General features: G+C 48.1%; 1 long non-coding RNA gene across 2 annotated transcripts in view; it reads left to right on the plus strand.

Annotated features, from left to right (window-relative positions):
• Positions 1-18,580, plus strand: part of LOC118173846 — a 28,867-nt gene extending 10,287 nt beyond the window's left edge. For both annotated transcript variants that reach the window (XR_004754414.1, XR_004754413.1), the window contains 3 exons: positions 3,248-3,382; positions 3,614-3,894; positions 18,045-18,580. This is a non-coding gene — a long non-coding RNA (uncharacterized LOC118173846). The remainder of the gene's footprint in view (positions 1-3,247; positions 3,383-3,613; positions 3,895-18,044) is intronic.
• The last annotated feature ends 5,103 nt before the right edge of the window (positions 18,581-23,683 follow it).

The following is a 23,683-nucleotide window of genomic DNA, read 5'->3' on the forward strand; positions in this document are numbered from 1 at the left end:
AGAAAGGTAGGCACTGCATGGGGCAGACAAAATCTGATGAGGACGAGCACTGGGTGATGCACGTGGGCAGAAATAGGCCAAATTTCAAATATAAAGGGGTGGTTAGCAATATAATAGTTCACCATTTGATACTGGAGAACTTGATGAACTGAAGGTTGGAGACTGCAGTCTCAGGTTATGTACTTTGTTGTGTGGGGATGGGAAGGCCCAGGACTAATAAACTTTTGTCTCACTAACCCTAGAATAACAAGATAAAATCTCCCAGGAGAAATTGGGATCTGATGCTACTCAGTAGACAGACTCCTGTTACTGCAAGGTAAACAGATCCCTATGCTTTGTCTTAGCCAAAACCAAAGTCGAGTCCTGGTCTTTGGCCCTGTTAGTCACTTGTAGGCTGGGAAAGAGGTTTGTGGTGGTTGGAAGTCAATCAAATAAAGCATATTTTTACTATTAGGATGGATTACTTTAAAGAGAATGCATGTCAACGTGACCTCTTCGTCTGTGTCCTTTTGGAAGAAATGCTGATGCTCCTAATTCAGATGTTCCTGTTCGTAGTCACAGGTGTAGTGGGAGCATGACAATAGCCAGGCATTTAACGTGTGTGCAGCTCTGACCTGCAGGATTCAGGAGAGCGGTGCATCGCTGCCACAAGAGGAGGAGAGGATTTCCTATGCGTGGCTGCGCTTCACTTTTCTGATGAAGTGCTGGTGCTGTAGCTGTGAGAACTGCAAGCCGCTGTGAGCTGTGTGTGACAATGGAATTACTGTACAGACAGGGCTGGGTTCTTAATGTAAAAAAAATGCAGCAAGGAATTTTTAGCACGTTGTCATGCAGCACTCTGTTTCCTGGCTTGTACGTTCAAGCTGTGTAATAATATTTATATACAAATGCTGACTGTGATTTTCCACCCCGGAAAAAGGAGATGTCATTTAAAAGTGCTGTGCATGATGTAAAGCAGAGATTTTTGACTTGCGTACTTGCATATGGTGTGGGTGTGTATTTTAATTGTTTGAAAAGGGATCATTTAAAAAAATATAACCTTCTTGCTACATAAGCACATTCTACTGAACTAAAGGTCATCTTGCTCTTTAAAAGTTGCTCTTGGAATAGAAGGAAGGTTCCTCATGTTGTCTTTCCCCTGTTCCTACCTCCTGAAAATTTCTGAAAAACATTAAGTAATTGTTGGGCTGAAACAGCTCTTTAGGCCATGTTCAAGCTGGAACCCAGTAACATGAGAGCTGCAGTCATGACTAAATGTGTGTTGGCACATAGAAGAGCATTTTTTTCCCTCAAAGAACCATGCTATTCGATCTCCCCAGAACTGACACCTGAATCTTGAAGCACGCATACCAGTTCTGTGTGAATGATCACATTGATTCTCTTAAGCTTTTCTGGAGCCAGGATTTGTAAACAGTTCCAAGGCAAAACCTCTGCTTATCAGCTCTAGCCAAGGAAACTCTTCAGAAATCTTTCCAGTTAACACACGTTTCTGATCCTGGTGCACTGGGGCCTTGGTTTTCATGTTGCAATCCATGCTCCTGAGAATCTCCTGGGGGGACTGTGCGTACAGAAAATAACGACACGCCGAGCTGAGATGTGGAAGTTCATCTCCTGATCTGCGCCTGACCAAAGAAGGCTGGATCACAGTTTTGTTTTATCCTATTACAATGACAGAATCCAGATGTCAAGGGCTTAAATCTTTAAAGTTCCTGTTTTTCCCCTCTGTAAATGCTGTGAAGCCAGGGCTGTCGCTCTGGCTGCGTGGCTCCTGGCACAGCAGAGCCCTGCACGGCGGCACAGCTCTGCCTGTGCCAGGCTGCGCTTCTGGGTATCCCACAGACTGCTGCTCGTTGTGTCAGCAAAATGGGATGATCCAGAGAGTAATAAGGTATTGAAATAAATTAAACAGTGGGTGGCGTAACAAAAAAATAATAAAATATATACGTATATATGCGTTTGCTGATGTTCCACCAGGGACCTGCAGGTGACCCCCTCAGCTACCTGCACCAAGGCTTTCAGCTAGGACCTTGAGTGGATGGCAGCAGGAAGAGGTTATCCAAGGCAGTTAGAGCCTATTTTGATTTTGTTGTTGTTGTTGTACATTCAAATTGCTGATACTGCTTGGTACAGAGTAAGGGAGATCCCGGTTTCTCTCTCTCTTCTCCCAAAAGCAAGGAAGCTCGGAAGCATTTGAAGGAATGCAGTCAAGCGTGCCCTGGCCTAAGCGTGGCTCATTTTAACAGTACTTTTGTTTTCCTTTAAACTCGGGAATTCTGCATTCTGGTAATTTGTGTGACTAGACATGCGACTTTGTCACATTAACAATAACAGCGTTTGTGCCCCCGTGCCACGGCAGGCATGCGGTTTGTGTTTTCCTTGGCTTGCCTGCGGACATCTCACAAAATTTCCATTTTTTGAAGAATAAGGACACTTTGTGCTCTCAAAACAACTTCGCTCATTAGGCTTTGCTGTGCGCTGCCTGACGTTAAAGCCCTGCTGCACCGCTCGGAGCTGCGGAGACCCCAGTGGCCCTGATCCCCTGCTTCTGCATGCTCCCCACTGCGGTGGCGAGGCCAGGGCAGCGGGGTGGTGAGCTGCAGCCTCTCGGCTTTCTTGGCAGGCTGTGGTGCTGCCTGTCCCCAGGAGCATGTCTGCTCCCTTCCTCACCAAGAGAGAGGTGCAGCAGCGTGGCTTGGTGGCTGCTTCTCCATCAGCAGCAGGTGCTGCTGGCCAGGGGGCTGAGAACATCTCTGCAACCAAAACGTAGCATCAGTGCCACCTCCTGCTGCTCCACGAGGGAGGAACGTGATGGGCTGCTGTCAGAGGGTTTGCTGTTTGTTGCAGCCAAATACTGAGCGGTTTGCTTGGAATATCAATATATAGCTGTAACAGGTCTGTGCAGGTTGCTTGATAGCGATTCCCTTTGATATGGTATTTTAAAAGCCCAGCTGGACGGGGCATCGACAGCCAGCACTTCCTTCCCTAACATGGTCAAAAGCAGTCTTAAATCAGATTAGGATTTTAACAAACACTTCATGGTTTACTCTCTGCAGGGAGACTTAAAGCCCGGGGAAGACTCTTCAGCTGTTTGCTTTTCCTTTATGGAGAAACTTTACCGTGGTTGCCCTAAAAACCCCACCAAGTACAATAAAAAAAAAAATCCCTCCTCAGAAAAGCAAATTACTTGACCACAGGCTAAAATAAGGTGTTCATTATCTGCTGACACTCTTTTCCCCTCTGTTTGCAGGTTTTCTGTCCAGCTGAACTCAGCAGGGAACCTGCCTGATGCCGCAGCAGGCACTTGTCCGGAAGCTCGGTGCTCGCCCCCTGGAAGGCACGGCGGTGGGCTCGCTAGCCGAGGGGCTGCTGCCATATTATACAGGTGAGTGCATGGCCTCTTTGGCTTTTTGGTGGCTTTCTGAAAAATAATTAAAAAAACCCCTCAGTTTGTGTGTGCATCCCCACTCAGAATGCCCAGGGGCTGCTTGTACCGGGAGGAAGCTCAGGGAAATACAGCCAGTCAACGGTAAAGTTAAAGATGTACATACATTAAAAATTGTTGTTAGAAGAACCAGTTCGGGCCCTCTGTCTTCTTTCTATTATTGCACCCCAGGCTTTCCTGACACAAATCTCTCTGGACCAGTTGACCCAAGCACTGTCAGCCGAGGAGCTGCAGCCATGCACCCCACCCGGGGGTCCTGGGGGCAGTGGGGGCCTTCAGGCTGCTGCTGGGGGGGTCTGCGGGCTGCTGCCAGCCCAGCCCAGGACCTGCCCAGGAGGCTGCCACCACCACACACGTGCCTGAGGAGAGTGTGAACCCAACTATTTGAGCTGTGCCAATGTGCCCAGAGGTGCTCGCAAGGCTGCGGTAAGGTGCCCGTCATTTACTGGGAGGTGAGTGCCTCTGTTCTGTCCGTGCCCTGTGGTTTAGCTCGGAGGATGAACTAAATGCAGAATGAGGACTGAACCATGCGAGGACTGAACCATGCAAGCACTGATGTATGTTTTGTAGGTAATGCTTTGGAGAAAATCAGTAATTTGAAATGTTGGAATAGCAAAGAGCATTTTTCAGGCTTTTCAGGCATAACGTATTGTGGAAAAGAGGCTCAGAGCAGATGTACCCGCAGTTTATTCCATTTATCATATTAAAAATAAAGAAAAGACAATTTCAGCTCATTTACTGCTTATTAGTTCAAATAAACAGTTTTTCTAATCAATGTGTATGGCAAACACAATGCTTTCATAATTGGCAGTAGTGGTTCCAAAGCTAACGCAACTGCCCTTCTTTATTGTCTGGTAACAAGTCAGACAGTTAATGCGTTGGTCTAATCCTACCCTTCTCTTATTCATTTTAGTTCCAGAAAAAATATGCTCTTATTTAAAAATTGTAAGCGTTTGAGGGATTTTTTCCTCATCCGTTTGAGAAAATGTAGCTAGGAATGGGAACGGCTGCACAGGAAGTGTTCACAAAGGCAGGCATCTCAACTACATCTGAGGGAGTCTTTTGCTCTTATTTATCTAGAGGTCTTTATTGATTTTTACTTCCCTTCCAAAAATACTGATTTAATTTATGAAGTGATAGAAGAGGCTGGGAGAATAATTTTACCTATGAGAGCGTAACATTGTTTAAGTAATTGCTCAGGAAAAAGAGAAAAGATCTGATCTACTGCTGCAGATGTTTCTCATCTGGAAAACAGACCAATTTTAGCCTTTTTTTTTGGATTACTGTTTATTTTGATGCTTTGTTATACTGCAATTACCAGGAAGGAAGCAGTGCACAGAAATCCAAGTACGATGCTATTTGTACTTTAACATTTATTCAGTAACAATTTGGGAGTTTAACCCCTTTCTCCCCTTCTTTGGATGTTTGTGAGCCCTGGGTTCAGTCCTTCCATTGCAAACAGTAAACCCTACCGATGGGTGTACGGGCCCTGCTGACACCCATCACAGCGGCTGTTGAACAACCTGAAGTTTTGTAGGTGCCTTAATGCTCATTTTCTGAGTGCAACTAATAAGGACCTGCTGGCTTTTTTTGCCACCTAGTGCTTCTGTCCCTGCATTACTGTGGAAGGTTGGTTTGTGCAAGGAGTAGGGAACCCTGTGCTGCAGCCTTCCCAGCCAAACGCGTGTGTTAGACTTGTCAGAGGAGTTTCCTTGCATGAGTAGAGTAAACTTAGACCTGCTCCGTTTTGCTAGAGGGGTGCCAAGGGCTGTAGCAAACCTTTTGTATGCTGAATGGAAGGAAACAAGCTTATATAAATTTGGATATGGGGCTCTTTGTGACCAGGATTTAAACCTGGCAGTCCTTTCTAAAAGATGTTAAACCTGCAGATGTGTATCACCCCGTGAGACAAGTAAGATGTTCCCTCTGTGGACAAAGCTTCAGATCTTTTAGCTGTGCTCAGAGAACAAATTTGTCCTCCGGACCTGTACCCTTTGATGCTCTGATACACCTCAACAATCATTCCGTGTGATTGTAGACATGGAAATTAAATATAGGTGGTGGTCCAAAAGTTAATGTGCAGTGTAGTGACTTTGAAGCAATAGCCGTGCTGGCTGGGGCTGGTTTTGCAGCACACACAAGTTCCTGTTCTGCTCCTTCCTCTGCCTGCCCCCTCTCCTCTCTCTCTGTATTCAGGTTCCTCCCAAAAGATGCCTGAGTTTCTGACGAACCAAAGCAGAGCCAGCGATCCTGTTCCATCTTACTTCTCCAGATTTCTCTAGGGATGTCAATACGGTGAGCATGCCAACATCTGTTGCATGCACATACATTTACACCCACACAGATACACATTACAGGTTGATGCTGTGCCTTATGGCCGAGCATGGCCACGGTCACGTCTGTATCCAGCAGGCTGGCTGCAGGAAGCCAGCCCTGGAGGGAGCTGTGCCGGCGGGCAGCAGGAGCCCTCCTTTTCCCGCACAGGCTCTAGCTCTGGCCTGAGCAAACCCCGTGGTACAATGCAGCTGTTCTGCTCCGGAGGGGAGCAGGAAGGTGGGTGGATTAGGAAAAGTTTAGTATTAGTAATTTTTTTTTCCACTGAGCCATGTCACGCTTGAGTCCCCCCATGGCTTCATGGCTCGTGGTCACCCCTGGGAGCCGCAGCCCCGCTGCTGTCTGTCTGTGGGTCTGAGCAGCGAGAATGGGCACGCTTGGGGGGCTGCGTGGGGGAGAGCTCTGCGGGGCTTCACAGTGATGGTAACTGTGAATTAGAGCAACACTGACAGAGCCACGCAGTGTGTAACATGGTACCTTTTGGTACCTGGCTATGGCATCCAGACCTCCCAACTTTTCTTAATCCACAAATGGAAAAGTGGCACTTAAAATTAATTTATTCAGGTGGGAGCACTGTAAAACTTAAAATAAGGCTTTTGAATTGCTGCACATGCATTGGAGTGTCAATGGAAAGCTTTCTGTTTGGTTTCACAGCCCGATTTCAGAAGTGATGTGTGTTGTAGCAGGTTGGGACGGGGCAATGAATGGCAAGGGAGCGCTCGTGAAGCTGTGCCTGCTGGCAGGCCAGGAGGCATTCGGGCATGTCAGAGGAGAGCATTTGCCTGGGGAGGGCTGGAAGCTGAGCGGGGAGAGGAGGGAGAGGCAGAACCCAAACAGAGAGTCTTGTAAGATTAATATCTGTGTTTTATTTTGCCTCATTTTCTCCCTGGCACGCTGTGTGCTTGTCAGGCTTTGTGCGTGTCGCTGTGGGCAGGAGTGCCACGGGCAGCACTGCTGGGAGCAGCTGCCTGCGCCCTGAAGACAAAGCAGAAGGGAGCTGTAAAACAACCAGAGGGATGCAGGGAGAGCGAGTGAGCGCACTTCTCCTTTCCTTATTTAATTTGACACTGTCCTTAAACATAAGGTCATTTTATAGCCTGCTCGAGGGCTGCCAGGCAGAGGAAGTTACCTTGCGAAGGAAGGAACTGGCCTGTACTGTCCAAATATTGCCAATTGTGTACTGAATGGAGGCCATAGCCTGGAGAACCCAAATAGAAGCTCTTTGTGTCCCCAGTCGCCTCCTGCCAAAGTACTTTCCATAATTAGGCGTAAAACATATTTACATTCCTGTTGTCTTTGGTCTTGGGCACACACCTGTATGTGTGTATGCGCACGAGGTGCAGGCATATCCATCCCTGTGCATTCAGAAAATGCCCAGCACTTCTGAGAGCAACCGTAGCAGCTGATGTGAGTGACTGGGACGTGAGCTTTGAGCAAATCAGGGATCCCTCAGGGATCCCATGTGTGAGAGGCAGAAGAAATCCACTGGGCTCATCCCATTGGGCTCATCCCTGTGCCATGCAAGGGTACAATCCCCACATAGAGGGATGCTGTGTTTTGGCTGAATGGGAAGCTCCTGGCTGAATGCTCCCTTTTAAAATTCATTGATGTTTGCAGGGAAACCAGAAAAATGGGCTTAAGTCAAGAATGCAATAACCTGACTTAGAAGAGCTGTCTGTGGCAGACACTCGTCACTCGCAGCCTTTCTGCCTGCATGAAGATAAATATAATAGTGTGCAATAAAATACGGTGCATAGCTGTATCTCTAGCATATTTGTAACACAGCAGCTGATGTACAGCAGCTTCTCAGTATGTTTCTCCCTTTCCTCCATGATAACTAGTAGCCAGACATTGATTAGTTCAGTTTTTTTGGGGAAAAATGTCAACGGGATACTTGAGAGGAGAGATTCCTGACAGGCGTCCAAGGGAGCACGGTGTGGTCACGTGGCACTGGCTGTTTGCCTGCTTCCAGCTGCACGGTTTCATTAAAATGCAGCCAGAAATACATTAATTGCTATTCTAACATAACTTCCCTGTGCAGGCAGTGGTGCGGCTTTCACATCCACACGCCTGGGGCAGAGATGGGAGATGGTCAGCGTGAGGCATGGGCACAGACCTTGCGAGGAGCGCTCTCCTCCTCCCACGAGCCCCGCTGGGCTCCGCTGTGCCCCAGGGCTGTCCTGGGATGTGCTGCCCACAGGGGACCCCAGAACACAGAGAGGGGGACACAGGCAGCAGCCAGCATCAGTTCTGCGGGCTGGGGCAGCCGATGCTGGGTGCCGATGGAAGCTCCTGTGTGAGTGGTGCAGGGCTGAGCCGCGTTGGCAGCTCCTGCTCAAGGGCCCTGCATGTAGTAGCATGGTCCTGGCTCCTGCTGCTCCTGCCCGGCCTCCGCCAACATGCCTGGGGCAGGTTTCTGCCAGGCTTGTGCAGCCCTCGGGGCAGCTCCAGGCACTGCAGGCACTTCCAGCCCACCTCTGCAGGAGGCCTCCTCTGGCAGATGGTCCCAGCCATAGCTCCAAACAGATCCTCTCAAATGGCCAAGTGTGGGCTCCTCTCCGTGTGGCAGTCACCAACCCCCCCTAGTTTGCCAGGGTGATCCCCGCTCCTGCTGGGAAACTACTTGCGGTAATCTCACGGAAATTTTCAAGCCCAGGATCGTGCTTGCTCTGGTCGGGAGTTTACTTTTGCTCCGGATGCCTTCTGCGTCTTCAGGCACTTAATGGAAACGCCAGTGCTCGCACTTGGAGGGCAGGCCGGAAAGTTTACGTGGACTTGTACAAGTGCCAGAGTGACATTTTTGTCAGCCGGAAGCCTATTTCCATTATGCCTTTGTCAGACTTTGCCTCAATAGAGGGGAATTTGGGGCTTTCTGTGTCAAAGTGCTGTATAAATGTTATCCGAGGCCTTTACCGCCCATCAGTGCTGTGTTTTTTTGACGTTTATGGGAAGCACCCCAAAGCACTTGAGCAGGGACAGGGCAGGTGAGGGTCAGTGCTCTCACCCCGAGGGAAATGCTCAATGAGGTTTTTTAATTCTTTCCTCCCTGTGTGTTCACCGCTTTAGATGCACACTTGTGCATACGTTCTTCTATTTAGCCTGGTTTTCTTCTATTTCTAGCTCCAAAATCTCTCATCTTCTCAACAGGGGAGGTGCCTGCTTGAGCAGGGGGAGCAGGACTTGAGGAGGAGAGCCCTGAAAAACCTTGGGCTGGGGGCTGTTCAGACCCAGGCTGGTTGGACGCCGGGCTTCTCATGATGCCAGCTACCACACTTGCAGCTTTGGATGTTTGAGCACCTTTTAAAAAACCTGCTGTAAAAAAACTTCCCATCCAGTGCTGGGGTCAGTACAGTGCAGCTCCTCAGTACTCACCTACACAGAAAGTCGCCCAATTCTTGATAGAAACACCAGCAATTTTGCAGGGTTGACTTAAAAGCATGTCTTCAGGCAGTACAAGGTGGCCTCTAGTGAAATGAATTGCCACACGTGGAGCTCTGAAAAACCTCAAATGGAAGGTTTCATGTGAGTGTGTGTATGCTCACACACGGCTTGTGAAGCTGGGATGGCCGGATTTTACCTCCAAAGACCTGCTTTGGCTTGAATAGCAGAGCGAGGAGTGTGAGATCGTAGCATAACCAAGAGATGCCCTAAGGTTAACAAAATCGAAAGAAATACCCTCACATGGGTATTTCAGTGTTTTTTCTCACTTTGTTTTTGTTTTGTTTTTTAGACCAAGCAGGAAGAAGTGTGTTAAATAGCGATAATGTACTAAATGCACACTGGAATCATAATATGTCCTTACATTTTGCTGTTTTTTTTGCAGTACTGATTTCTCAAGAGCACTGTGGCTTGGCCCCTATGGAAATATTTGTCCTTTGTTATGGGACATCTGTCTTTAAAACAAGTTCTCTCTTTATCTCAAGTTTAAAGTGAAAAATTCCCAGGTTTGGAAGCATGTTAGAATTTCCTGTTCCAGATGCATCTGCATTCAGTCCCAGGAACAGACCCTTGGCTGTAATAAAACAAGGAAAAATACACCAAAAACAAAACAAAACAAAACAAAAAAACACTAAATCAGTGTTGCAGGTAAACAAACAAAAATATTCCGAACATAATCTTTCAAAAGTCCATCAAGCAGTTTTTAGGGTAATTTTCACTTATTTCAGAATAGCTCCTAACACCGGGCAGCCTCTAAAAATAACAACCCCAAACCTCACCCCTGCTGATAAACACCACGGACGTGCTCGTGGCTTATCTAATGCCTGAACATCTGTTCCTCCATTGCTGAGAGGTCCTCTTGTGCTGAGCTAATGCAATTCCCTACACAAAGGTTAAATAAAGTTGAGAGGTTCTGACCGGTGGCTTCGTGCCACAGAGGACAGCTTTGCAAAAACGCTTTACTGTGGAAGTGTCCAGTTCTAGTTCAGATTAAAACTCAGGAGGGGAAAAATGTCACCTAACCTGGCTTCATCTCTGAGCTTTTTGATAGGAGAGGAAGATATTTAACATGGAAAGCATGATTTGAGCAAAGTAGTTCTGCCAGGTCTGAAGAGTTGGTGATGGTGGTGGTGTGCTCTGCGTTCCCTTTCTTCTGCTGTGGCAGCTTCATCGTCTGCTGCCGGTTGGATTCCACAGACCTGTTTGTGGAGAACGTGCAGCACGTGTGTGCGGGGAAAAAAGCTCCTTGTAACTTTGATCAAGACGAATTACACAGGCTGCTTGATTCAGGAAGTATCAAATGTATATAATCCTGCAGCAGCAATTCAATATTTAAGGAGCTGTACATGCAGAATTACATGTAATCCTTTCTTCGGTCTTTCTCTGCTAGGCAGACCCAATAACATCCTGGGCGATCCCAAAACACAGCTGATACCTATCATGGAGAATAGGTCATGTTCAACCATCCATCTTCAGAAGAAAAGGTTTTCCATCCATGCCCAGCCTGGCTGTCATTGGCTGGGGACTGCCTTTTCTGTACGTCTGGCTGAACGTCCAGCACAGCCTGTGGTGGCATTTTCACATCAAATGCAGTGTGTTGGGACATATCTCGATGTCTGAGGAGTGGGTTAAAATTCAAGGGTTAGAGTTCATGAGATTTAAACCTGCAATGTCTTTCTATTTGCTTGTGTTGGTTCATCTTTATTTTTAATTAGTTTTTGGATTTCGGACAATTTAATTTCATTTGTTCTGTCCTAACCTTTATGGATAAAAACATTTTTAAGGTTTAGATTATGATTTTATCCATATCATGGGATTCCAGCTTTTGGGATTTTAAGGGACTTTTAGGAATGTCTCCACCCTGAGATTCAAAATAAATTTATGAAAGAGGGCACTAGGTTTGTCTAAATGCAAATGATGCAGAATTGAAATAGAAGAACCAGTGAGTAGGCTTAATAATACCATAAATCTTGTATTTAGCAGCTGCTTCAAAATATCTGCATGTCCTGTTGAGAAACATTGTGTTACCTTCCAAAGAGCAGTTCTTGCGATGTGACTAATTTTGGCTGGACAGCTGCCTTTGGCCAATCCGAACAAATTGGGCTGTGTTGTATTTCTGCATGTGGAAAGGCCAAATTAAGATCCCAGGTGAGAGGCGGGGACAGAAATCGGGTGTGAGCTGCTGGTCCCTTCCTCTCCCCGAGACAGCCTCTTTTGGTGTTTTCTTCCTTGGTTTGGTCTTTCTGCCGCTGCCACCTCATGAGGCAGCGCTGCAGGCACCCATATTTCATCTGAGGAAGGAGGGAAAGGAGTGGGCAGGGGAGGTTGCTGCAGGGGGGTGTGAAGCCACCCTTACGAGGGGATGCTGTGAGGTCGGGTGGATGTGGCGGATGGCGGCAGCCTTTGGGACGAAGGACCTGCCAGCCAGCTGCCCTCTGCCTTGGTGCCACCTTCCTGGCCGCCCTCTGGCTCCTTGGAGGAGCAGATTCATTGTAGTTGCGACCAGGTCTGTATTTCTCAGCAGACAACACATTGAAGAATAAGGGATGCTGTGCCCATGTGCACGGCTCGAGCGAGTTATTGACAAACAGTGTCCACGCTTTTACTTTTCTGCCCTGTCTTCCCAGTGTCAGCTTTCAGCTCCTCTGGCTGCCACATCCTGCGAGGCTGCAGTTCATACAAAGTAGCAAGAGCATCAAAGAGGGGATCATGAATAAAAAAACTGCTTTATGACATGTCTTCAAAGTGCCTTTTTAAAAGTTCAAAGGACATAAGGAAAGGAGGGGATCAAAATCAAAGGAAGATCAGGGGGAGGGAAATTAAAGCCTCAGAGGAACTTTATGGCATGTTTTCTGTAACACTTTCAATGCCAAAATCAGGCGTGTTCCAAGCACTGGTTCCCCTGGTTCCTTCTCCCCTGGTGTCAGTGCTGCTCGGCAGCTGCCAGCAGCTTCTGTCCCGCTCTTGGGCACGAGGCGCTCACAATTGTACTTTATTTGATTAATTGCATTTAAGACCCAAACTCGCAGTTCTGTTGCCGCTGGGCCGAGAAGAAGATACTGGTTCTGTACCAGAGGGGAGATCTGGGGTTGGGCTTAAATAACTGCTCCACTGCTGGGGAAGGACAGCTATGAGAGGTGGTAACGGTGTGTGATCTGCTGAAAATTCAGTAGGCTCTTAGTTTTATCGTTTTCCTGCTTCTCAGACCCCTTTACTGATGGGCACGTGCCCACTGGGATGAACTGGAACCACCTCAGTGCCGGGCCAGCAGGGCACGGCCCAGGGCAGGGATGGTCTCTGGAAGGGACACGGAGCAATGGTTTTGCCAGATTGTGTTGCAGTTTGGGGAGTTTTCAGCCTTGTGTGTTTAAATGGAAGTGGAAATCCTGAGAAGCCGAATTAATTATCTGAGAAAAAGTGGGTGTCTGTGCAGGGATGAGAGGTTCGTGCTCAAGGGAGTCGTGGTGCTGCCTCGGTGTTCCTGTGCACCGCAGCGGAGCAGCCCACGGGGTGGTTTTTGTTGCTGACCACGTCTAAACCATCAGCCAACAAATGCATTTCACACTTAGGGGTAATGGCGTTTCCTCCTTTGGCTGCTGCTGGAGGATTTATGGAGTCATCGTGTGTGCATTGTTTCTGCAGCAATAGTGAGTCCTCATCCCACCCAGGAAAACTCACCACAAGAAGCTGTTTTAACACAGATGCTTTCCAGGGCTGCTGTGCAGAAGGAAGTCAGAACCCCCTGCTGAGTACTTCTCATTCTACCTTTTCTTCATACGCTTGCTGTGCACCTTGCTGCGCTCCCTGGTTTAGGCAGTCATCCAAAAATAGTCGGTAGCGATGCATGTCTGTGAGACAAAATCCAGTGTGTGCTGTGCTGTTGTGGAGGTCTCAGACCCTGGTGCGTGGGCGGTGTTCTGGAGAACAACTAGTGCAAGGAACAAATTGAATGGCTTGTCTTTCACCCGGAGAGGTCCCAGATCCACTAAATATCCCTGGGAAGGGCACCACAAGCTAAAATTCAGTAAGTTTTTAATATATCTCAGCAAAAAAATATGGAATTTCGAGTTTTATTCATTTGTAACTACGGGGGGAAATTTAAGGCGTACTGAGTAAATAATCAGACTGGAATTTACCTTAGAAACTGGGGCTAAGACCTGTAAGGTTTGTTGGCAAGAGGGGATTTGCATCCAGGCAAGATCCTTTCATTCAAGCTCTTTATATTCATTGGTAGGAAGAGGGCACGTCTAAGTGACCTGTTGGCTTTATTTCCCCCGCAGTTGCTGAGCCCTGGGGCAGGATTTCCTCTTCCAACACACCTTCAGTGCTGCAGGCAGGTGCACAGCGGCACCCCGGGTGCTGTGCCTGGGCAGCACGTGGAAGGACTTACACACCCAGCAGCTCCTCTCCCGACAGCCCTTTGCAGCACGCACGTTAGAGGATGTGACAGTGTTTAGGAGGTTATTACTGGCTTCCCATGTGAACCGGGAGCCTTGCGATTTCCATCCACCTCACCCAGGGCCTGGAAATAGGAAGGGGTTTAGCCGCTCTTCCCCACGCCTTGCTCAGTCGTGGGGTTCCCGGCAGCAACGTGGGCTGCTGTGGGAAAGTTCTTGGTGCTCGGGCTTGTTTTCCCTGCGGGGGGAAGAAGCAGTGAGTCAGCAGAGCTAAAGATGTCTGTCACTGATGTCAGCGCTTCCCTTCTGACTGTCCGACGCTGCTCCTCTCTGTTGTCACAGCTGGTGAAACCCTGCGCTGGGCACTTGGGCTGTAGGGCAAAACCATCCACCCTCAGGACAGCAGTGAAGACTCGGTGCTCCACGGCAGTGCACTGGGACTCTTGGAAATTAAAAGGTGGATGGGGTGCTAGTTGGATAGATGTAAGGTGGTTGTAGTGCCTGGCAGAGTGAGGGGCAGAGACAGCAGCAGCCTTCAGACAGAGGGTCAGACCCTCTCAGAGTCATTTGAGTACAATACAAACAACTCCATAAAGAAAAGGATCTCAATGCTATTTTTTCTTCTTCCAATATAAAAGTCAGTGGCTGTTGGCTTGTCTCAGTGTCCTGCCCTCCACCTGCTGCAGGTGGGCTGCCGTGTTGCATCTCCCCTGGCTTTGTGTTTTTATTTTAATTCTGTTTTTGTGAGTGTTGCCAAGAGATGGAAGCTGGGAGTTCTGTGGAAGTTCCCCACGGAAGCTGCTAGCCCTACCCAGACGCAAAACCGGTGTAAAAGGGAGGGGGGACTCCCTGAACGCCAAACCACCAGCAGCACAAAGGAAAATGCCGGAGTCCTCCCCCACTTATACATGGGCACGTGCAACAGAAACACAGTTTCTTGCCATTTTTTGGTGAAGCTCATGGGCTGCAATGACAGCGGTGCCCTCGGCTGGAGCCGGGGGGCAGAGGGAGGGCCGAGGCTGGAGGCGCGGGGCGATGCTCGCTGCACCTCCCGGCACCGCCGCCTGCTCGACGCGCTCCTTGTCCGGACGCTGTTTTTCTCTGCTCTGCTCAGACTGCAAATGGCTATGCAAATTCCTGAATATTTTCCTACTTCCTTTTTCAGATGTCTAACATTATGTATTATTTTCTGATACTTACCTAAACCGGGAAATCTGTTTTCCATCTCATTTCAGCCAAGGTTTTCTTTTTAACCAGTCCTTCCCAGCATTTTCCTGTAACACTTTTGGTTTGCTGCGTGAACTTCACAATATGAGGATAAATGAAAGTGAAAATGTATTGCTTGTCACATACTTGCTGTTTAGAGAGGCTTTTTTTTTTTTTCTTTCCTCCGGGTTTGAAGAGAGCAATATAAATCATTGATTTAAAAACAGGGTAATTTAACAAGATTATAGGAGAGAGAAAATCCACTTCCTACCCAAAGTAACGGTCTCTTAGCTTTCTCCACCTACACAAGCCATATGCATCCTCTGCGCTGCCTGAGATCCTCTTTTGTGTTTTTCTGGCAAGACTGTGGTATAATAATTGAAGTCCATATGCAAAGCTTTCTCTGTGGAGCCCACACTGGTCTTTTAATTACTTTGTAATTGGGCAGAGTGTTACCATCGCTCAGCCCCCAGTCTGCTCTGCCACGTTAGGGATGTTAAGATCTCAAAATCCCAGCTCAGAGGCATTTGCTCAAGGGTTGCCTTTTGTTACTATCTCCCCTTTCAACATCCGGAGCAAACACTACGCTTCTGAGTAGTAAGGAGCAGTGTGTGCTGGAGCTGTTCAGTTCACGTATACGGTGCAATAAGGAAAAACTCTTCAGAACAGGGATGTGCAGTTGTGTGAACACCTAAAACCCAGCCATCATTCGGACTTGGTCGCACCACCCCGTGGGCTTTGTCCCCATGGATCTTCCTTGCAGCGCTGGCCCCTCTGTGGGGCTGAAGGGGGGTGCTGTGCAGGTGGCCCCACAAGTGCCGCCTGATGCTTCTGGTGGCCAGGCTGAAAAACAGCCACAGCACTTGTCAGCACTGCCTGTCGGAGCAGGTGACACACAAAACACTGCCAAACCTGTTGTTGTGATTGCCTCTCTCTCGGAGCTGGGCCCCCCAGCAGGCACAGAGGCTGGAGTCAATGGATGTTTTCGATAGATGTAGCAAACCTCACACGAGCATCGGATTCTAGGAGCCAGAACTCCAGAATAAGTTCTTGTAAACCAAGCATCAGCATCATTTTGGTTGTCAGCTTACCGGTAACATGCACCAGGCAAAAAGTGTCTTGGAGCCTGCCTAGCTCCGAGCTGGAGGACAGGGTTCCAGTAATGAATTTTCAATGAAGCATTTTTCTAATTATAGCAAATTATTTTTACAAATATTTTCCTGGGAAGAGAGTCTGAAATTAGAGCCAAAAAAAGTGGAAGACTGAGATGTAGACAGTGCTTGGAAAAAAAAAAAAAAGAAAAAAAAAAAGACTACTTGCTAATTCTTGTATTATCAGGCCAAATATTTCTTCAAAATGCAGAACAGACTTCTGAGCTTCCTGAATAAAGCTAGCAAATGCTGGCAAAAGGCTATAACTGGTCGTGTATGCATTTATAACCTGCATATTTTGTATTCATGGGTTCTCATGAAATTCATTTATATATGGTCTTTGAGTCCTTGAAAAATTGGAATGCTGACATCCAAACCAGCTCTGCCCTTCCTCCCCTGCGGTGCAGGGAAGCTCCCGGGGGTGCTCCTGGCGGCAGCGGTGGGGGCCAGCGGGTGCAGATGCTCCGCCAGCAGCAGAGGACAGAGGACGGCTCATGGCCTGAGCAGGAACCCAGGTCAGCCTGGCCCAGAGGAGAAGGATTTCATATCTGTTTTTCTATCTAAATGTCGCAACTGACTTCTATTATTTTTCCAGAGCAGACTTACTTTCCTGGTTGCAGATGCTCTCAGTTTTGGTGCGGGGGAAAATGAGTTATTATTAGTTATCACTAGCAGAAGTGCAAAAATCCATCTCTGGAGGTAGTAAGGTACTATGCCATGCAAATGTGAAGGAAGCTCATGTTTGTGCCGATGGAGACAGCTTTGCCTGCAGGCAGGCTCAGTGCCACCTGCTTTCCAGGAGAGGTTTCCAGTGCCTGCTGCACTGGAAGTGCTGGGGCTTTCAGCACCATAGCATGCTGGTTGTGTGCATGCCACTGCTCTTATGCTCAGCTGGATAATTTAATTAGAAGTTAACTGTGGAAAAATCCATAATACTTGCATATAGGTGGTGTGGGCTGTGAATAACTGGTGAATAACCTTAACGCAAACCTGAATGTAGGCTATTGTTCATCAGAAAGGAGTCAGTTAACTGTTTCTAAAACAAAAAAAAATCCCACCGCAAATCCCCAAGCCCCAACAACAACAACCACGGGGTTTTCACAGCCTCAGCCCAGGCAGCCCGTGGCGGTGGGGGAAGCTGGTTTGGTGGATGGTTTTGGTCGCGGGCTCTGCTGGTTTTTGAGCAGGGACCACTGGCCCTCCAGGCAGGGCACAGAGCAGAGGTGGGTCTGGGAAGCCTTGGAGTCATACAGGCAATGGGTATTTTATGGCATGCACGTAGTTGTTTCATGAGGAATTTGAGGTAAATCTGTCCTGGCTGTTGAAACCTCATCTGGAAGCCGTGGTGACCGCAGTCTGTTAGCAAACTCTGCAGTAGCTCGCGGTGAGCGCGCTCATGAAGCACCTAAGGGTTAAAGACGGATCGTTTCCCTCTCTCCCCCAGCCAGTAAAGGTAATTATACCACCATCTATTTAGCTGCTGAAGAATTTGCCATTGAGTAGATAGGGCCCTGCTTCACCAGAGCCCTTCAGCAGTCCAACAATATCGCATTACCCAGATTGTATAAAGAGCACGAACGATTTCCGCTCGCGGATCTATAATGGAGGTATCTCTTTACAAAGCCCCTACTTCAGGCCAGCTGAATGCCTCCGCCGTGCCTCAGAAATCCCGCAGCCCTAATCCCTTCAGCAACAAAGATCTGTTTCTTTGCTTAGCATGAAGTAGACCTCAGAGGCCGGTGTGTGCCTTGGCCTGTAGGCCAAAAGCCTCCTGTTTACAATTTCCCTATTCCTGTTTTTAATGTTGTTCTGAGAGCAGCCACAAAGGGCCAGTTTTGTCCAGCAGGAACAAGGGAGCTATTAGAGAGGGACGGAGGAAGGAAGGAAGGGAGATCCAAAAGGAGCAGCCCAGGAGGGATTAGCATACACAGCTGTTCCCTGAGGGACAGGAGCTTTATGCTTTTTATAATTTCCCTCTCATTTACATTTTTTAATATCTTGTTTCCTTCTTTCTGCCCTCCTCCCCCCCAGTTCTTCAGGACCATCTGCCCATTTTATTGGATTTTTGTTTTCCAGGCGAGCGCATCCAGTCCAGCGTGCTCGCTGGCTCCAAAGTTAAACCCTGCTATTTGGATCAACTTCAGCTTTTCGCCTCACTCTAAACCCTCTCTCCTGCACTGTTCACCTTACATCCCTCCACACGGCCCCACTGTCCCGTCCTGGTGGCAGTGGGAGCTGGGGGTTGCTGCCCACGGCCGGGCCAGCGATGCCGAGCGGTGCGGGTTAGCGAGCATCCGAGGCTGAGGGCTTGTCCCTGAATGCACATTGTTCTCGAAGCTCCCAAGGCCAGAGGGGAGAATAGTTGAACTGTTTACAATATTGTTTCATAGGCTGCTAAAAAGCAGCCATCTGTTTTTCAGAAGCGCAGCAAAACGTTTATGAGCGTGGGACCTGCTCCAGCTCTCTGCCGCGGAGCTCTCGCGGCGGGGCCGTGGCCACCCTGCACCACGCGCCAGCCGGTGCGCGCTGCTGACAAAGGGGTTGCAGGACACACGCACCTCAGCCTTTCCTCCCTTTCCCCAGACAAAGATCTTCCAGGTACCCTGATTTACAGAGCACGGAGCTGGCACACCGGGGCTGCGTTGGTCGAGCTGGGGCAGCGCCGAGGGCACCGGGCACGGCTTCTGCGTGGGTCTGCTCGCCACATCTGCCTTGCAGTGACTGCTCCTGGGGAGCCCCAGCCCCTTTATTTCTGTACTGTGCACTGTGCTGCTGCAGAGCTACGAACAGCTGTTCCTGCCCTTACCTGTGGTAATTCACGTTAGTCGTCCGAAGTTTGTATGTTTAATTGAAAGCAAATTAATATCACAGCAGCTTTTTTCTCATGTGAGAGGAGAGGTCGTATATCTGCCTCCGCACTTTTACGGCTTCGCGTTGGTTATTTCCAGCGCTGCAGGCTGCTCCTCATGTGGGAGTTACAGCAGGTCCTTCCAAATAGTGACCTGTTTTTTTCCCATGAAGAGACTTTGACGCAGGATCACTCCAAAGCTCATTAAGGTCGTTAAAAATATTTATTTTAGGCAGATGGATGCTCTAACCAGAATTGTAACCCAGTTGTAGCTAAATGCAGGAATAAATCAGAATTTGAGTTTTACTGTAATGGCTGTGAATGTTTCACTGTATCTTCGGCATAAGGGATCCCATTGTACAAATTTAGGATGTCTACAGCTTTTACGCGGTTTCATCTACATTTCTTAGGATTTAATATTTGAAGTTCCTTCTAGGGATGTATCAAAGGAAAAGCTGGATTTAAACTCTATTCAGAAAGTTTTCACATGTTCAGAATTACCTAGTGCTTATAAAAGTAATTAGCTTCCATGGAGTACATTTAATACATCCATCTCCTGGAAATGGGGTGTTTTGTCCTGTTGGACCCGAGCAGAGCAGGGCTGTGGTTAACATCCTCCCGACTCACCCGGGGACGTCCAGCCTAAACCCTTCCTTCCTGCCCAAAGTGGAATTATCATTAACTCATAACTCGTTTTCAAGAAGAACATTTTTTTTGTAGGCTGTGGAGTTCTTCCAAGAATTTTTCAATTTTTACAAATGAAAATATAGTCTGAACCAGATGCCAGCTGAAATGCACTTACTTTGTACCAGCTAGCCAAGGCAATGCACCACAAGCTCAGCAATGTGACCTTTAAAATAGCCTTTCTAGAACAAGCTGGTAAGAACACTTTCTAAAAAGCCACAATTGCAGCTACTCTTATTACTCATAATATCCTTGATGGAGAGGAACTTAAAAATAATACTTAAGGAACTTAAGCTTCAGCAACCCCAATAGACTTAGTTGCTGTGCAGCACAGGCTCCCTTTGTGGGATTATAGATTTGAGACTGTGATTATAGTGTTGATGATAATGTACATTTTCTAAATCATTATTTGTGTAAGAATAAATCAAAACAAAACAAAATAAAACAAAACAAAATAAAGTAAAAAGGAGTGAAGCTTCTTCAATTTTCTCATGAAAAATGAATAGTTCTGTGATCTAGCCATTTGTTTCTGAAAGTGGATACATATTTCTATGTTTTCTCCACATATTTATTAAACTAACAAGTATTATATACATATTTATGTAAAATGCAATTGGGCAAAGTGTTTCAAATCAATAGAGTATTTTGAGTCATCACTCTCATTAAAGCCATGCCCGGGCACCATGGTGAGGCTGCCCATGGGTGCAGAGGAGTGCTGGGGCCCTGCTGCAGTCGGGAAACCAAAACAACTCCAAATCCAGTTTGCTTTAGTCCAGCCGACAAAAGACTTTGCACCAACACTTTAGGCTTGATGGAACGATATTTTTCTATCACTTGTGAATTTTCTGTTAAACTGATTCCACTCAATGTGATGCTTAGAGCAAAACTTTTCCTGCCTCTTTAACTTTTCATGCTAGACAGGGTGGAAATGAGATATGTTTTCCTTAAAAGCCTTTATTTTTGCCCGCTTTTCTATTCGCCTTGTTACAAAGCACATTGGTATTCAGATTTGTCACCTTATAAAGCCCTGGTTCTGCTGAGACTCTCTGGTCCCTACCGCCAGCGGCAGGATATTGAAGGATTTGAGCTGCAATCTCTAAGCAGCAGCAAACTCACCGCTTTAATCCAGCTCATTTCCATGCTAGATATAACTCGCTCAGCCCTACATTTCCTAGAGGTAATGCTTGATTTCCAGAAGCTGTTGTTTCTGGCCGTCCAGGCTTTTCTGGTGGAGTTTTCCCTGACAGAGGAGTGAGGGCAGGGCAGGGGGCCGTGGGGGGCTCGCCCCTTCCCTCTCTGCTGGCCCGGGGCTCGCCAAGGCAGGAGCTCGGAGCCCCTGCTCCTCGCCCAGCCTCTGCTCCCCCCTGGGACTCGTGCTGCTTCATGCCGCGTGGTGACAGGGCTGTTACTGCAGCGCGACCGGATGGGGACCACCAATTTAGTTCTCACAGACCGTGGCTTCTGGCTCTTCAAGAGCATTGTTTTGACACTGGCAGGAAAAAATTAGGCCATTGTCTTTGCTCCCATGAAATTTCCTGTTGTCCCTTTATGAGGTGTACGGCTGCACAAAGTGCCTTTCTGCTCCCACAGCGGCGAATCTCGACACCCACGGATTGGGCTGGTGTCCTGGGGTGGATTTTTTTTTAAGGGCTGGTTTGGGCCGTTTGCCCATAAAAAATGAATGAATGAATAAATAATTTGCAGCTGTCCGAATAGCTGTGACACCTCCATGCTCTGGCCAGTGCTTTGGAAGCGGATGGGGAGAAGGAGCGTGGAGCTGAGCCCTTCTCAGCCCTGCTGAAGCTCCCCCGGCCGGGGACAGCTGCGGATGTGGGGGCAGCCCCCAGGTCTGTGGCTGGCCCCGGGTCCTGAGCCAGGGAGGTGCAGGGCTGGGGGCCAGGACACCAGGAGCAGAGGGGGGAGGCTTCTCTGCTCTGTGCTTGTTTGCTGAGACAGCCTGGAGGAGAAAGTCAAGCAAGGAATCCGATAGAAAAGCCGAGTACTTTCTCTCGAGGCTGGAGAACAGGGTGAGCCTGGAAAATCTCGGGGTGTCTGGTTGCCTGGTGGAGGAATAGGGCTGGAACAAGCGAGGGTGGGGGACGACCAGGGCTGGGACAGTGCCAGCAGGACGGGAGAGGGGCAGAGACCGTGAAAAGCAGCTGGGGAAGGAGCCTTCTTTGCAGGAAGCCAAAATGTTATTATTAGTACTCAGTTTCCTGGACAAAAGAGTCTTGTCTATTTAAATACTTCTGCTTCACAGAGTCGTAGTTCTCCAGACACAATAAAATTTGCCTTTTCTCCCTGGTGTTTTCATTTTCCGTTTGCAGCAGGTGGTGCAGGCTACTGTGCACTGCCGAGCAAGGCGTTCGCGGGCTGTGCGCGTGCTTGTTCTGCTCTGGGGGGCAGGGAAAGACAGGTCCCCTCGACGAGGTGCTTGTTCCTCGTGTCCCACGGCAGGTACCGGCGGGGATGCTGCTCCTCCACAGCAGTACTTCTGAAATGCTGCTCCTGGAGAGATTCAGATCTAACAGATTTGAATAATAAAAAAACCATCAGCTCTGGAGACCACCAAGACCTCGCAGAAGATAACGACCAGCTCTCAGGACAAAGTACATCCTGAAGGAGCTGGCATCCCAGCTGGGTGACTTTCTTTTTGAATGAAATTTACTGGATTGGGCACTCGCCATCTCTGCATCATGTGTAGAAAGCTCTTAGATGTCATGATTTGAAATCATCACAGTCTTTTTTTTTTTTTTTGTAATTTTTGCCATACAACACCCTAGTCTCAAATGAAACAACACTCATTCTTCAAACAATAAATACCTGGGGCATGCACAAAGAACTGCAAATGTTTTATGGGCATGGATTTGGTTTACTAATTTTTCTTTCACAATAGGTAAAGCCACAGATTTATACATCATGTGCATAGAATCAGTTATTTGCCAGCCCAAGCAAGCACAACGAACACTCCTACACCACAGCAGCCTGCAGCTCCGTCCCCTGTGCAGGCTGGACCCATGTGCCTGCAGCGGGCTCTGGCTTCTCCCCCAGCTGCGGGTAAAAGCAGCACAAGCGGCACGTTTGGTCACAGGTGAGGATGTTTGGAGGGGCTGAAGAAACCCCTGGTGTGTGCTGGGAGGTAGGGGCTGTGAGGGCTCAGCCCTTGGGGCTGAGGAGGTGCTGCTGCGCTGGCTGCAGGAAGGAAAAATCCTCCTTCTGCTGGATGGGATGGGATGGGATGGGATGGGATGGGATGGGATGGGATGGAGGGGCACTGGGAGGCTTGTAATGTATGAATGCCGCCACCCCTTGGATGCACGCTGAGGAGTATGGATGGGGAAGGGGTCTGGCAGTTGGCACGTGAGCAGGCATTTCATCTGGAAGTGTGATTTTGCTAACATGAGCTCCCAGTTCCACTAAAAGTGTAATTTTCCTTGCCCATTTATTTCTAATTGTTCTTGGTTGCATAAATGAGCACCAGCAGCAGTGGCATCTGCAGGCAGGGACCTGGAAGCTGTGTGTAAGCTGTTGTAATGACTTCCTCTGCTGTGTGTAGGGATGGCTTAAACCAGCAGGTATTTAGTGTAGGTGAGCGCATTTAGGTGAAAGCCCATCTGCAGATCCGCTGTGCTGAGTAATTGTGGCTCACTGGGTTGTCTCTGGCAGGTTTTACTGCTTAGGAATAAAAAAATCAAAGTAATGGGTATTTGCCTTCTTATCCATACCACAGGCACCATTAAGGATTTCATTTTGTGTAAGGTTTTGAGTAGAAGTTTCAGTAAAACTTCAGTAAAAGCAGCCTTAAATATGCAAAATGTTGTTAGAAATGAAAACTTCCCCGTGCTCTCCTCTCCTTCCTTTTAACCTTCCTGTGTGATTCCAGGCAGGAGCATGACAGGGGAGGGATTTTGCACAAAGGTAGCACCACGATAAGTCTTTGAGCAGTTCAAACCTCTGGGCATCCTGCTTGGAATTGCCGGGCAGTCTGTCTCCCAGTTGTGCCTGCGACAGTGAGTGCATCGGATGGAGAGCCATTCATCCTGCACCCCCCTTCCTAAACAAGCCTCCAGAGTTAGGAGTCTTAAGACCAAAATATTTCACTGTAAACTCTGCCTCAGCTTCCACATAAATAGGGGAGTGATAATAACACCCTGCTATCTCCTGTGAAGTGCTCGGAGAAACA

Source organism: Oxyura jamaicensis, chromosome 13 (genome assembly GCF_011077185.1).
Source record: "Oxyura jamaicensis isolate SHBP4307 breed ruddy duck chromosome 13, BPBGC_Ojam_1.0, whole genome shotgun sequence".
NCBI classification, from domain to species: Eukaryota; Metazoa; Chordata; class Aves; order Anseriformes; family Anatidae; genus Oxyura; species Oxyura jamaicensis.